Source organism: Canis lupus, chromosome 3 (genome assembly GCF_011100685.1).
Source record: "Canis lupus familiaris isolate Mischka breed German Shepherd chromosome 3, alternate assembly UU_Cfam_GSD_1.0, whole genome shotgun sequence".
Lineage (NCBI taxonomy): Eukaryota > Metazoa > Chordata > Mammalia > Carnivora > Canidae > Canis > Canis lupus.
The window spans coordinates 18,710,476-18,723,151 of record NC_049224.1 but is presented as its reverse complement, the minus strand read 5'-3'; the positions used below and the strand labels follow the sequence as shown (position 1 = coordinate 18,723,151).

General features: G+C 37.7%; 1 long non-coding RNA gene across 1 annotated transcript; it reads left to right on the top strand.

Annotated features, from left to right (window-relative positions):
* The first annotated feature begins 4,698 nt into the window (after positions 1-4,698).
* Positions 4,699-11,052, top strand: LOC111095143. Its single transcript, XR_005356743.1, has 3 exons — positions 4,699-5,101; positions 9,921-10,197; positions 10,921-11,052. It is a non-coding gene; the product is annotated as an uncharacterized LOC111095143 (long non-coding RNA).
* Positions 11,053-12,676: the final 1,624 nt, after the last annotated feature.

Here is a 12,676-nt window from a genome sequence, read left to right as displayed (position 1 = left end):
GGAGTCCCGGAATCGAGTTCCGTGTGAGGCTCCCTGCATGGAGCCTGCTTCTCCCTCCTCCTGTGTCTCTGCCTCTCTCTCTCTCTCTATGTCTATCATGAATAAATAACTAAAATATTAAAAAAAAAAAAAAAGAAAAACCTTCTTATCACTTACTTTGATGTCTCCAGAAATATATATTGGCAAGAACTAGTGAATAGTTAAATCAAAATCTTAAACTACCTTTTAAACTCTAGTTATGTGAGACATCTGCTTCTGGTCATGATTGAGTTAACACAGAATCTTCCACCTTAAACAATGAGAAAATCTGACAAAAATATAGGAAAGAATTATTTTTAGACATTGAGCGACAAGCAGCACAGGAGTGTGGTCCCTAAGAAAAGGCACAGTGTGAGCTCTACCATTGTTCCAGCTTACTCCCTGAGGGCAGTTTCCAGTTTTCAGAAAGAGAAGGAAACCCTAATGGAGCCTTGTGGTCTTGCTCAGTTGAAGAGACAGAAGTTGAAATTCAGGGAAGCCAAGACAGGTAGAATTTTCAGAGCAAAGTACCAGAGAGGAGGGAGCTACACAGATAAGAGATTTCCAGAGCTCTGTGGAGGATTTCCCACAGCCCCCACTGATGTGTGCAAGAGAAGATAGTACCTTTGACCAAATAAAGCAGCAGCAGAAAGCAGTAGGCCAATTTCCACTCCTACAGGACCAGAAATTGTGCCTGCCCCTACCAACCAGAGTGGGAAGACCTCAGTATACAGGAAACCTGAGGAAGTATCTTCAGATTACACTGCCTTTGTTGCAGAGCCAAATTAGCCCTAGATTAAAGGCTGTTCAGGATCTGCCTAATAAAGCTTAAAACTCAACCAAGACAAAATACAAAATATCCTATTTATAGAAATACCAAAAAATTTAGCACTCAAAAACAAAAGCACAATATCCAGTATCCAAGCAATAGTCACTACACATGAAAAAAAAAAAGGGATACACGAGAGATAATAGAGTTAGCTAATCACGAGTGTGATGAGAGAAATGAGGTGTTTTCTTTTAATGGAACTTTCAGAGATGAAAAATTAAGTACCTGAAATAATAAAACATATATATATATATATATATATATATATATATATATATATAATGATTAACAGCAAATTAGGAACTGCAAAAAGGGAAAAAGTGCATTTGAAGACCTGCAGTAGCAACTATCCAAAATGAAGCAGAGAGAAAAGAAAAAACTAGGGGAAAAGGTATCACTGACCCTCCAGATATAAAGTTGTCTGATATGTATATAATAAAAATCTAGGGGAAAGCCAAGAGTATGGAAGAGAGAAAAATACTTGAGAAAATAATGGGTAAAAAATCTCCCAAAGTTGGTAAATTATACTTATTTTTAAAATTCATAATATCTCTGAGAAAATTCTATTCTCCAATGATTGATAAACCTAACGCTTGACTTAGGGGAGACCAAAAGCCAGAAATTCAAAGCTAGTACTAAGAAAGTCAACACAATGTCTTAACTATTTTACCAAAAAAAAAAAAAAAAAAAAAAAAAGAGAGAGAAAAAGAAAATAATTAACAGCCATAAAGAGTGAATTAAGGTTGAAATGTCATGTGGTATTTTAGCCTTAATTCTGAATTTCCTTGTTCTCATCGATCTAAATCAGGCCCTAATGATATTTAAATGAAGCTACTTGTAATTCCCATAATAGGCAAACAGAAGGGAGGTTAAAATAATTCTATTATTTCACAATGATGAAACAGATTGAATATTTCAATTATTCTACTTATTATAGTACACATAGAACAATGCTCTGTAATCTGCTTCGATATATATAGGCTCTTTAACCACACACGGTGGGACTAATACAGTCAATTTGGTTGAGCTCCACTCGCTGATTCAGTGTTGGAATAAAGTACTTCACAGATTAGCTTAGTCTGCAGCACTTAAAGGTCAGGATTTATTGTAATGTAAATCACAAAGCAATTTTATCTTGACAGAGATTACATACTGTTACAATATTTCTCGCTGAATCTAGTGATGCGTTTGCTTTTTCTTTGCAACTGCTGTGCAAATTGGACCGTAGCCCAGAAAAGAAAAAGAGATGGCAGGCTGCTTTGGCTTTTTAGAAACAACTTAATTCTCTTCATTTTTCAAAGTTCCACAAGAAAAAAAAAAAAAAAAAAAACCTCTGAAGATACACATAAAATCATACATAAATACTTGTAAACCTTTATAAACTCTAAACTCCAATGCACACAGATATCTGTGAATGACCATCTATCAAATATTTTTATGTGTTTTAGAAAAAGTATAATTGCTAAGGGCTGACCTCTAATCATTCATACTCAAGTGTCTTGATACATTATCTAAATTGTCTCCATTTTAAGCAAACAAACAGAAAGAATAAGAAGCATTCATTTCTGATGAGAGAAATTACAAAGAAAAAGAAAACAGGGTAGAAACAAAGTGAGGTGAGGAGGATTAGGGAGGCCACTGCTGACAGTGGTCTTTGTAACAAATGCTGGGAGGTAGAAGGGCAACACCCTCCCAATTTTTCTGTTTCTTTGGAGCCTGCACTTCCAGAACAGACTGGGACCAGAAATGGGGAAAGACCTTTTTGATTACCAGGGAATTAAATGAGCTGTTCAAACAGTTCAAGGAGTTTTTATTCCTGGAATTCTCAAGACAAAGCAAACTGTTTCCCAACCTAATGTCTCTCAAAAAGTAAATATGAATAAAATGTCCCCACAAAGCTAAAATCAGTGTATTAAATTTTGCCAAGTGTTGTCAATTGTTCATAGATAGTTTACATTAATAATGTATAAAAATGATGGTGAAGCCAAAGACTTACCAGAAAACGTATCCAAGCCTAATCTTCAACTGCAATTACTCCATTTCTATTCTCCTCACCTGGACCACAAGTGGGCATCTTAACTCCAATTCTCACAAAGCACTTTTCCTGGAATGCAAGGTGATGTATTATAATACTGTTTATCCCAACACGGAGTAGCTTGATCTTTCATCCTTCTGGCTTATCTGGTCAAGCAGGGCTTCCTGCCTGTCAGTCATGCCAGGTCAACCTTCCTATAACCGTAATCTCATTTTAGTTTGATTTACTTAATTGTTTTTCTTTAAATCAATCCAAATGTCGGTCTAAATAAACTTATTTAAAAAGTTTTACTTCCAAAATTATAGGTCTGGCTCAATAGTTTAGAAAAAATAATGTTTGCTGTATACCGCTTGAAATAGTCTCATGGGCCAACACCTGTTGTCCATGTAGCACATTTGGGGAAACACAAGCTACACAAAGAGTTGTGATTATAAGAGAGAAGCGATAGAAGTTCAACTTGTATGTGGGCAATAAATGATATTCGTATTCATAGAAGGCAGGCATCCCTGTCTACAATAATGTACACAGTTAGGCATTTGCCATCTGAAAATTCTCTCTACGGGAGACTAATCACACATCCTAGGTTGTTTGGGACAGTCCCCATTTTATCTGTGCTGTCCTGAAGTTCCTTCTTTCACTCTTGAAAGTGTCCTGGTTTGGATGATAACCAAAAGGGTGGAGCAAATCATCCCCAGAAAACCAGACAGTTGAAGATACTTTTTCATTGGCCACATTTTTGTCTTCAGCTCTTCTGTACATGTTATTTTATTTTATCTTACATGCCGCCCCTGTGAGTTGGCAGTATGTAAAAATTACAAATGGGGAGACAGGCTCAGAGAGCCTTAATGACTCGGGGTTTATGCAGTGGTTACAGGACACAGCTAGGATTCACGTCCAGGTCTCTGCTCCACATGGAGGGATCTTTTCTAGGGGATCAGGAGATGTGGGGGTGGAGGGAAGGAAAAGGGTATGGTTTGGGAGGCAGAAATATTCTGAGAGGGACGCCTGGGTGGCTCAGCGGTTGGGCTCGCCTCCCTCCGGCCCAGGGAGTGATCCTGGAGTCCTGGGATCAAGGTCCACATCGGGCTCCTGCATGGAGCCTGCTTCTCCCTCTGTCTGTGTCTCTGCCTCTCTCTGTGTGTGTCTCTTGTGAATAAATAAATAAAATCTAAAAAAAAAAAAAATATTCTGAGAAAAAAAACATTCCTTTTCATTGGATTTGAAGAGATTAGAGCAAGAAACAGACATGTCTGCAATCTTGCCACGTTCCCATTTTGAAAAACTCGTTTTCCCATAAAACTACATTATAAGTACTGGTTGGATTGCTAGGATCATAGTACTCGCTTCGGCAGAAAGCAAAAAGAAATGAAAGAAAGAGAAGAAAGAAAGAAAGAAAGAAAGAAAGAAAAAAAAAAATAAGGAAGGAGTAAGGAGGATTAATGAAGGAATGACGTAAGTAATCAGCACTAACCAATCCCTCCCTCCCTACCTCCCTCCCTCCCTCACGCACTCTCTTACTTCTCCTTCCTCCTTCCTTCCTGCCTTCCGCCTTACCTTCCTTCCTTCCTTCCTCCTTCCTTCCCTTCCTTCCTTCCTTCTTCCCCTTCGTCCAGTAGGACATCCTCCAGGATGAAAAGATGCCAGGATTATAATCAACAGGCCTTGTGAATCAAATGGACTTTTGTGTTCTGCCTTGAAAATCTAACCAAACACTTAATCACCAGTTAAGTTTTAGAACTCAGTTTGCCTTTTTGATGCTGCAAAGAAAAGAGGGAGACGGAGGGAAAGGAGACACCCCTGCGTGAGAAGAGAGGAAGCAAAGGGCAGGACGCTGACACAACAGTCAGCCCGCCTCTGCGCCCCTCCCTCCTCCTGCACCAGGGCGCGCTGCCAGCACATCTCTCCCCCCAGCTCCCCTGGGGGAGGGCCAGAAGCTTTACATTACACCACTGGTTTACACCCTGAGAAACGTCGCGGGAGCTGCAAAATACACTTTGAAGCAACTTTCTAAAAGGCACATCTATATTTACCAATGTGTTCCACATGATTAAACTGTGAAATTTGTCTCCAGTTTGGCAATACCTTTGAGAGATGTTGTGCGGTTTAGGAAGAAAATGCCTGTGAAGTGCCTGAAGTCCCACGAAGGGAAAGCACCATACACATCCGAGGTGCTGTTACATGCCTCGGTGCTAAAGTGGTGCAACAGCAAATAGAATAGCGTAAGTTATGATGTCACAATGTTGTCATGCAACATCATACACAGTGAGATCAAGAAAAATCTGTTTTTGAAAGGCCTCTTTTCCCCTCCTCTTCTGCATGTTAAAGCATATGGTATCTGAAACTAGTTCACAGTGAACTTCATTTCTGCCGCTGCTGTAAATGAAGTATCTTCTCAGGCAGATGTCAGTGCTAAAAGTTTGGTGCTCATAAATACCAAATTTACATAAAATCTATACAGTTCTTTTTTCAAAAGTCTTTCTTGGTTGATGTAGGCTGATTGTCTAGGATACATAGGTCACTTTCTTCTTCCTGAACCGATTATACATTCCCAAATTCACTAATTTGAAAAACAATAATTATGAGTAGGGAACAATGACATTCCTTGAGGTCTCTCTGGTCGTAAATGTCATGTGCCAGGTTGAAAAGAGACAAAAAATTAGAAAGTCAACTCAGATATTCTTGGACTGATAATTTAGGCCTAGGATTCCAAATCCTAGAATCCTTATTCTTATAAGGATAAGAAATGAATCTTGCATGTATTCTATTCCCTGAAAATATCACCAAAATAATGTGTTCTTAAAGCAAACTTGAGTTTATTGCTTGCCACAGAAGTGAGGTCACTACTACGACAAGAATCTTGGTGTTTCAGAAGAGGAAAAGTAAAGATCAGATACGTTTAAGATTTGGAGTTTGTTTTAAGATGGATCTTTTGGTGTGAGAAGTGGGGCTTGATTATAGTTTAGGATTGGTACACATGGAAGGGGGAAGTTTGCAAAGGGGGCTTTCAAAACAATTCTTGAAGAGTAACCAGCTGTTTGATGTTGCTTTAATTTGAGTAGTCTAACATAGGTTTAAAAGGATTTTCAGGGGGCACCTGAGTGGCTCAGCGGTTCAGCATCTGCCTTCGGCTCAGAGCCTGATCCCAGGATCTGGGATTGAGTCCCTCATCGGGCTCCCTGCAAGGAGCCTGCTTCTCCCTCTGCCTGTGTCTCTGCCTCTCTCTCTCTCTCTCTCTCTCTCTCTCTCTCTCTCTGAGTCTTTCATGAATAAATAAATCTATAAATAAATAAATAAATAAATAAATAAATAAATAAATAAATAAATAAAAGGATTTTCAGGGGGCGCCTGAGTGGCTCACTTGGTTAAACATCTGACTCTTGATTTCGGCTCTGGTCATGATCTCAGGGTCATGAGATCGAGCCCCACTTTGGGCTCTGAGCTCAGTGCAGAGTCTGCAGGAGATTCTCTCTACCTTTCCGTCTGTCCCTCCCTCCATTCGTGTTCACGTTTCTCTCTCTCTCTCTCTCTCTCTCTCTAGACCAATAAATCTTTTAAAAAAATGATTTTCAGGAACTTTCTGGAATTAACAGTAAAGTTATTAGCAACTTGATCTTCTCAGACAAGAACTTGCTGAAACAGTAAAATCAGGTTGATGAAAAGAGTGGGATTATAACACCACCTTAATGAAGCATCTCAATAGTAAAGTCTTATTAATGTAAGCCATAAACTGTTCCAGGTACAGATGGGCTGCATTTTCAATACATACAATGACTAGTGTTATTCAGATTCTACTGGAAAAACCCAGACACCAAGAGCAGCTGCTTTTTTGAAAAAAGGACCCACTTTAAACTACCAAAAGCCGGCAAAGTCTTCCTTTCAGATAACACCTAGCTTTACCTTGTGTCATTGATAACTATATTCAGACTGATTCATTTTTTTCTTAAAGAAGTTCTTGCCCTCCAAAAAGTCACAGTCAATTCTTGCCTTAGGGATTATTCCTTTCTTTAACACAATATCACATACCTCTATGTATACAACATAGTTTAACACTTTGGGGATAAACCTCAAGTTCTTAAGGATAAACCCTTCATTGTCATGGCCATAACAAAAATCCTGATCATATTTTTATACTTCTTAAAACTTTTTAGTAAGTCTTTTTTGTCTTCTAGATGACATCTAAACTTCTCAACATGCTTCTTGAACTTTATTTCTCTGTGTTCCTCTTTCATTCCACATCTAATGAGTACATACATAAATTCTATATGGCAATCTTATTAAACTACTTGCAATTTCAGAATATAACTGGCTCTGTCTTCCCTCACTGGAATGTCTTGTCCATGCATAGCTGTGTCTATCTTGTAATTAATTGTCCATTTATTTGCTAACCTGTTCTTCTTTGTCAGTAAACAACTTAAAGGTGAGTATTATGTCTTAGCATACTGTCTGGGAAAAAGAGGCCACTCAAGATATTTTTTCAAGAGACAGTCAATAAATGGACAGACCAAACCTTATGACTGTGAAAAGAAAGATCACAAAATGACAGGATCTCAAAATAAACATCTGATAGATCCTGAAAAATGAAGAATAATTTTCAAAGTGTTAGTTCCAAATCAAAAGTAAAATTTAAGAGAATTAAAATAAAGCTTGCACCAACCAGATTAATAAATGCATTCTGTTGTGAGGCTAGGGAAAGGCAAGCACTTTCATATATTACTGGTAAACCCTTTTGGAGGGGAATTTGGCAATATCTAACAAAACTACATGTGCATTTACCTTTTGACTCAGCTATTTCAGTTCTAGGAATTTACCCTGAAGATACACTTACAACAATAGAAAAATACATATGTACAGGGTTATTCATCACAGCATTGTTTATAATTCTGAAATATTAGAAACAATCCAAATGCCCATAAATAGAATAGTGATGAATAAACCATGCTACATCCATACACAGAATTATGCAGCTATAAAAAAAGAATAAGGAAGATCCTTATGCACTGATATGGAGTGATTTCCACCGATACATGGTTAAGAAAGGGCAGCAAAATGCAAAAAAAGTATCTGTGGCACTCTCTCATTCATGTAAGAAGAAGTAAAGGGAAATATAAGGAAATACACATGTATCTGCTAGTTTTAGCAAAAAGACACATGGAAAGGATACACCAGAAATGAATGAAATTGAGTAGTGAGTAGGAACAGAATGGAAGGGGGGCACTTGGGTGGCTCAGTGGTTGAGTGTCTGCCTTTGGCTCAGGTCATGATCCTGGAATCCTGGGATCGAGTCCCACATTGGGCTCCCTGCATGGAGCCCGCTTCTCCCTCTGCCTGTGTTCTCTGCCTCTGTGTGTGTGTGTGTGTGTGTGTGTCTCATGAATAAATAAAATCTTAAAAAAAAAAAAAAACAAGAATGAAAGGAATGGAGGAAAAGGAGCAAGTAGAATGGATAAATGGGATTATCTCTAAGTATATCTTTTTATATAATTCTGATTTTTAGAACAATGACATTGTTTCACATACATAAAATACAAACAAATGTTTAAAATCAACCAGGACTTGCAGAAAACCGAGAATGGAATATAAACAGCCACAAATGAGACCAACTATATTAGAAATTAATGATATAACCCTACTTAAGGGCACAAAGGAAAACTAACCTAAGTAACTTTAGATAAAAACATTTTTAATATATATTTTAATTCTAGAGACAAAAGAAACTGTACAGAAGTACTATACACTAATTAATAAATTATTCTGAAACTATATTCTAGGATTGAGCAAATAAACATACTGTGGACAATGAAAGCCAGGCATCTATTTTACAAATAATGAAAGGGGCTAGAGTGGATCCAGGGGTGTTGGATTAGAATTGGAGATATTGGTATAAACCACAGTTTTTATCATACAGAGAGATGGGGAAAGAGAGAGAGAGAGAGAGAGAGAGAGAATGTGTTTCCGTGTTATGTCCACTAATAGGGTTTAGAAGCAAGGACACCTGAGTAGTGATGAACACATCTAGCCCTCAGATCTTGATTTCTAAAGACATAAATAAAGGGAACCAGGACTTATTGGAGAAAAGGCTAATTCCAGGGCTAGAGAATTCAATATGGGCATGGAACATCTAATGGAACCAGAAAATATGGAAGTGTTCATATAGATAACACTCACACACATATACAAATCCTACAAAACCTAAATGAAATAAAAGAGGAAAATATACAAAATTTAAAAAAAATCACTGCTGAGGAGCACCTGACTGGCTTAGTTAGTGGAGCACACACTCTTGGTCTTGGGGTTGTGAGTTCAAGCCACACATTGGTGTAGGGAGCACTTACAAATAAAATAAATCTTAAAAAAATTACTGATGGCAAGGGAAAGTATGGAGAAAAATAAATATTCAAATAAGGTGCCTAAATTAATTCATTTAACCTTTCTTTGATTTTTTAATTTTACTTTGTCTAGGTATACAGATCCAGCTTCCCCATTCACTTATTAAAGGGTGTTTAGAATCAAAGCATAAGCAATTATTTATATCATGTACTCTAATACCATAAGCATGACAAAGGAAACATTCCATCTGCTTGATCATTTTAATCCTTCTTCTCTTTGCCTATTATGATCATTACAAAGAAAGATTAAATACTACATACTTCAATGCTATTCTCAAAAATAATTTCTAAAATAAAAAATAAGGTCCAGTTTTATGCTCATGAACTTACAATAGAGATTGGTAAGTAACTATAGACAGCATTCCTTTGCCTTCTCTGGGTTGTCCTGGAGATGGGAGGGGGGGGAAATGTAATTCTGGTTGCCAATACCAGCTTCAGGTAGATGTTTTTTTTCTTTTCTTTTCTTTTCTTTTTTTTAATGTAAAAGTTGACTACTCAGAGAATTGCATTACCATATATTCATGCTAATGGTGGGTATTATGACAATTACTCAGTTACTGCCTCAGTCAGCTCTTCTAAAGTTGCTTTTAATGTTATTTAAGTCTTCTATTTTTACTCACTTTTCCATCTGCTTTTTGTGTCTCTCTACTAGTGAATCCAAGACACCTGAGGACATAAAACTTAAAATTCTCTCTTTTGCACATCCTAAAGAATGGATCGGGGTACTAGCTTCAAGAAGATACAGTTTGAGTAAGAGTCTGCTCGGTGCCTTGCAACTTTGATATACCTCTCCATACAAAGAAGAGATAGATCAATATTACATACTGTGAATTTAAAGGAGAACCAATTAATCAGAAAAACACCTTTACTCATCTTCAAACTACTTATTAGAAAAAATTAAACACAAATAAATTGATAATCTGAAAATGGTAAGTACCATTAATCGAGTTAAATTAATCTAAATATGTTTTTATATTGGCCAGAATTTTTCTAAGAAAAAAGTAAACAAATATAAGCATCTATTTGTTTCATCCTTACAATAACTTTATAATGTAGTTATTATCCCATTTAACAGCTGATGCTCACAGAATTATTAAATTTGCTCACATTCACTTAGCTAGTAAGTGGGAGAAGTGGAATTCACAATTCAGTTTGATTTCAAATCCAATGATCTAACTATACCACATACACACACACACACACACACACACACACACACAATCACTTTGCTTTCGAAGCCAATGATTTTTCTAACTATACCCTCCCCAAACAGCCCTAATAAAACCTGAAAAAGATAAAAGCAAAATTGTTGACAAAATTTTAAATTTTGTTAAAACTAAAAACTGAGCATGAGAGGCAAAAAACAACCCTAGAAAGATAAAACCAACACAAACAGCACTGGACTAGAAGTAAGGAAACCTGGGTTCTCAACTTTTTCTCACACTATACCTCTCCACTCTTCTAATACCTATCTCATTAAAACCACTCATTAAATATTCATTGCCACACTGACTGTCTACCTAAGGGTACAAATAGCCTTTAAAACAAAATAAACCCACCATATTATAATAAAATTTCAATTAGCAAGAACAATTAGGAGATTGTTTGATATAATCTTTGATTAATCACGAATGACAAAATTCTTTTTGTAGATCCAAGTTTGCTATTGGACATCTGTTTTCTAAGCAGAGCAAATTTTATGGTACAGAAGAATTACTGGAGAACTTGCTATACTGCAGATTCTGGGGCTCTACCTTAAGAGATTCCACTTGAATTTGGTACGTATGAAAATAACTGGAGTGATTCTGACTCTGATCTTTAAGATGAAACTAAGAGTAATTACGTAATTAAGTAAAGGGTACAGAACATTAAAAAGCCTTTTTAAAATTTATATATTCATGATAGACAGAGAGAGAGAGAGAGAGAGAGAGGCAGAGACACAGGCATTGGGAGAAGCAGGCTCCATGCAGGGAGCCCAACGTGGGACTCGATCCCAGGAGCCCAGGACCAGCCCCCGCCCAAAGGCAGGCGACAAACTGCTGAGCCACCCAGGGATCCCCAAAAAGCCTTTTTTGATGACAAGACTAGACAACACCTTAGCCATCATTCTGACCATTAATCATTTTTTTCTACATCTCTGATGTTAAAGACACAGAATCCTGGACCAAAATCTAAGAGCTGATAACCCTGGTTTTTACCTTTCTCCTCTAAGGAAAGTATATATAATTGAAGTTCTATTTGCCAACATATATTATAAAACCCAGTGCTCATCCCATCAAGTGCCCTTCTCAGTGCCCATCACCCAGTTACCCCATTTCCCCCCCACCTCCCCTTCTGCTACCCCTTTGTTTTCCCAGAGTTAGAAGTCTCTCATGTTTTGTCACCCTCTCCAATTTTTCCCACTCATTTCCCCTCCTTTCCCTTACAAACCCTTCCACTATTGCTTTTCTTTTTTTTTAAGATTTATTTATTTATTCATGAGAGACTCAGAGAGAGAGAGGCAGAGACATAGGTAGAGGGAGAAGCAGGCTCCATGCAGGGAGCCCGACGTGGGACTCGATCCTGGGTCTCCAGGATCACGCAGTGGACTGAAGGCGGCGCTAAACTGCGGAGCTACCGGGCTGCCCCTCCACACAGTTTTCCAGAGTGGCTGTACCAGTTCATATTCCCACCAACAGTACAAGTACATATTTCCACATCCTCTCCAAAATTTGTTGTTTCCTGTCTTGTTAATTTTCGCCATTCTCACTGGTGTGAGGTGGTCTCTCATTGTGGTTTGCATTTGTATTTCCCTGATAGCAAGTGATGCGGAACATTTTCTCATGTGCTTGTTGGCAATGTGTAGGTCTTCTTTGGTGAAATTTCTGTTCATGTCTTCTGCCCATTTCATGGTTAGATTGTTTGTTTCTTGGTATTGAGTGTAATAAGCTCTTTACAGATCTTGGATACTAGCCCTTTATCTGATAGGTCATTTGCAAATCTCTTCTCCCATTCTGTAGGCTGTCTTTTAGTTTTGTTGACTGTTTCTTTTGCTGTGAAGAAGGTTTTTTATCCTGATTAACTCCCAATAGTTCATTTTTGCTTTTGTTCCCTTTGCCTTCATGGATGTATCTTGCAAGAAGTTGCTGTGGCCAAGTTCAAAAAGGGTGTTGCCTATGTTCTCCTCTAGGATTTTGGTGGATTCTTGTCTCACATTTAGATCTTTCATCCATTTTGAGTTTATCTTTGTGTCTGGTGTAAGAGAATGCTCTAGTTTCATTCTTCTGCACGTGGCTGTCCAATTTTCCCAGCACCATTTATTAAAGAGACTGTCCTTTTTCCAGTGGATAGTCTTTTCTGCTTTGTTGAATATGGTTGACCATAGAGTTGAAGGCCCATTTCTGGGTTCTCTATTCTGTTCCATTGATC